Raw genomic sequence first — 3,824 nt, forward strand, 5'->3', positions numbered from 1 at the left:
CCACTCCTGGGTGCAAATCCAGGTTATTCCCAGCCGAACGGATAATGATCCTGCAAAAAAAGCAAAATGTCCCATCCCACGCACAACCCGCACACGTTTTGGGGGAAAACACAGCGATTTCAGCCTCTCTCGGCCAAGCTGGAGTCATGTATCGCTTTATTTCCCCAAGCATTTCTTCTCATTTAAAATTCAGCCCAGCAAATATTAAGTTTTGGAACAGGCTGGGATCTCTCCATTTACCCAAACCAGAACAGTTTTTCGAGGAGAAACATGGGTCTTTTTTTCTTTTTCCCGTTTTCTTGCTTCTCTGCTTATTACATACATATTTTTCCTAGCTAATGCCTAATAAATCCCAGGTTTTCCATAGACAGCTACACTTCTCCCATCGTGATGTTGCTTGGAAATGGAGATTGCATCGCTCTTTTACGCTCAGCGTGAACGTGTGGGCATCGGTCTTGCCTATTCATCATTTATATTCCTCTATTTATTCCATGCTAAACCCCAGTTTGGCAAATACAGTTCGTTTAAGTTCAGCTTCTACCTCTGGAAATGAAACTCTTCAGTGTTTTGCTTTTGAAAATGTGAATAAACTTGGCAAAGAGCTCCCGCTCTTCCCTCTCAATCCCTCCAAGCAGCTCCAAGGAATGAAATATTTGGATATCAAGTGGACCAAGAAGTAAATAGTCGGGGTGGGAGAAGGGGAGAAACAGCCCTGAACACACAGCTCTCATATAACTGATTCTGAATAAGATTTGGCAAAAGAAAGAAGGTTTCTTACACTGGCCTGGTGTTTATCTCCGTCCTTCCAAACGCATCTTGAGTTAATTCGGTATCAGGAGATGGGGAAGAAAAAAAAAACCCAAACCTCGGATCGCTGCAATCCCACGGCCACTAAAAAAACAAAAACAAAAGACCAACAACCAACCCCAAAAGCCCCTGTATTTTAGAGCACTTACAAATAAATAAATAAAACTACATTTAGGAGGGGGGAAATAAAGCCTCCTCCAAGGGCTACAAAGCACCTGAGCGTCCCCTGCTCCTCTCCCTCGTTCTCTCCCCGAGAATATGAAGGCAAAAATGATGCGAAGCGATAATTACGCTCTCCAGATACCACTTTGTTGACACCAGCCGGACCAAATGGCCCCTTTTTCTTTTGTCAGCGCTTCAGGCGACCTCCTGTTTTAACTTGGAATTGAACTTGGACTTCCGACCAGACAGGGGCCCTAAATTGAGGGAGATATTTTATTTGTCTGTCTCTGAATCGCTGAGTCAAGAAGCACCTATTGCACCGGGGCCAGGGTGGAAATAATAACAATAATTAACGGTGGGGAATTGCCAAGAGCTGGGACATTCCGCAGTGGCTGTAAAAAAAGCCCTTATTTGCCTCAAAAAGTGGTGTCGCCGTGAGAGGAGGCGGCGTGGATGGGGAGGAGAGATGGGAAGGAGAAAAGGGGCTGCGGGATTTTGGGGGACACACACCCCCCACACACACACACCCCCCGACAAGCTGCCACATCCCCACGGTGTCACCCCTCGGGTGATGGGTCAGACGAGTGGGACCAAGAGATATTTATCCTTTTCCTCTTCTTCTCAACTTTAGCATGGGTTGGGTTTTTTTTTTGAGGGGGGAGTGGGAGAAAAAGGATAAAACACGGTAATAAAGCCACAGGGTTGGAGACAGCGAGGTTTGGCTTTGCAAATCCATCCTCTGTCTTGGGGCGAAGGGGGGGATTTGTGTGTATATATATATATATATTTCCTCTTTCTGGATAGCAAAATGCAGGGAAACCAAAGAAAAAAACACACAAAGAACATCCTCAAGATTTAACAAACACCACCTCCTGCAAGCTGGGGGGATGCTGGGGGGGATGCTGGCGGCTAAATAAAAAATAATTTAAAATTTAAAAAAAAAAAAAAAAAAGGCAAAAAAAAAAAAAAAAAGCCTAAGGGTGGATCCACTCCAAACAGGTTGCAGGAATCTGACAGGTTAGGAAGGAGAAAAGCCGGATCGTCTCGGGTCAGGCTCAATTCCCCGTCTGACACCACCCGAGACGGTTTGCTCCAGCCCGGGGAGGGGGGCGAGGGGGGGGGGAGTAACCTGATATTGTGTTTCCGTCCTCGATGCATCTTTCCTCCTCGCTCCCTCTCTCTTTAAAAACATTTAAATTAAAGATTAGATGAAGGGGGGGTTATTGGATTATTTTTTTTTTTTTATAAACATCTCCAATGCAAGGGGGGACGGGGGGGATGCGTGAGGAATTGGTGATAAACCCAACGGCTGGGACAAATGTAAGTCTGGTGCAAAACTCTTTTTTTTTTTTTTTTTTTTTTCCCCTTTTTGGGGGGTTGGGGGGGGTGTTTTTGCCCCTTTTTGGGTGCAATGCGTCAAGGCAGAGAAGACTGTATTTAATCTTTTCTTGCGCTATTTTGGGTATTGCTTTTGCAAGAGTGCTGCTAAAGCTTGGCCACAGCCTCCAGCCTCCCTGGTTGTACTAATTCAGCTGAACCAGGGATGTTAGGACTTTATTTTTCTCTAAAAAAAAAAAAAAAAAAAAAAAAAAAAAAATAAATTTAAAAAAAAGCACGCAAAGTTTGGGAAAAGAAGTCGGGTTTGGCTTTTATTTATCCAAAGCACATTTTGAACAAAGCCTGGGAAAGCTTTCCTTGGATTCCTCTGCAATAATATGAGATTTAGTGGAATAGAGTTTTTTTTTCTTCACTAAATTGGTATTCCAGTGGGAAAATTGTATGTTGATCTCAGATTTTCTCATACCACGGGCTCTAATTTCCCTGAGGGCTCAAAAACTAAAATTCTCCTCCTTTAGTTCCCCTCCTCCTTCCCCCCCCACCAAAAAAAAAAAAAAAAAAAAAAAAAAAAGGAAAAGCAACTTTTCTTTCCAAATCTAGGTAGGGATTTTTCTGTGCGGGTGCATCGTGGTTTAGAGGCACTGACAGCGGCTGGAGCCGATTTTCCTCCAATAAAACTCCTACCTTGGCCATTTTCCTTTGTATGTGAGATGTCTGGAGGTGGGAAGAACCAGAAAGACGGTTTTTCCACCAGAAAATGGTGTATCGAGGGGGGATTTCTAAATCTTTCGGACAACAAAGGGGGGGGGGGGAACGAAGGGGGAAAAGGGAAAATTAAAAAAAGGAAAGAAAAATACCCATGTGCTGCAGATTTGCGGTGAACTATTTTCATCTATCCCCTAACTGAAATAAAGGATCTGCCTTTTTTCTTTATTCTTATCCAGCCATCTCCCCCCCCCCTTTTTTTTTTTTTTTTCCCCTCCAGCATATGTGGATAATAAAAAAAGGATTTTATCATAAAATTCCGCAGCCGATGACTTTTCTTTTGGGGGAGATTTCCCTGGCCTGCAGAAGCAGCGCTTGACTTGGAGACACTTTAGATGTGCACGAATGTGTTTTCTAGGTGTTTGGCCACAGACACATCAGTATTTTCAGAGCAACAGCTCCCTTCGCACGTTTTGGGGCAGAAATCCCTCTTTTGGGGAGTTTGCCTTGAATATCTACAAGCCAAATTAGCTGCTTTTTTTTTTTTTTTTTTTTTTAAATGCAATGTATTAGAAACCTCAAGATACCCGGCTGCAAACACACGTTCACCTGCAAAACTGTGTTCAGCTCTAAATACCCGTGGTTTATTTTGTAAAGGGGAGAGCGGCAGTAAAGAAAATGGCTAATTTAAAGGAGAAAGGGTAGAAAACCGCCTTAAAAACCACCAGCTAAAATGTTGGAGATGAGATAAAGAGAAACAACTTGCAGTTTTGCGAAGGAGGACAGAGCTGGACACCACAAGGAGATAGATA

This window comes from Balearica regulorum, chromosome 29 (assembly GCF_011004875.1).
Source record: "Balearica regulorum gibbericeps isolate bBalReg1 chromosome 29, bBalReg1.pri, whole genome shotgun sequence".
Lineage (NCBI taxonomy): Eukaryota > Metazoa > Chordata > Aves > Gruiformes > Gruidae > Balearica > Balearica regulorum.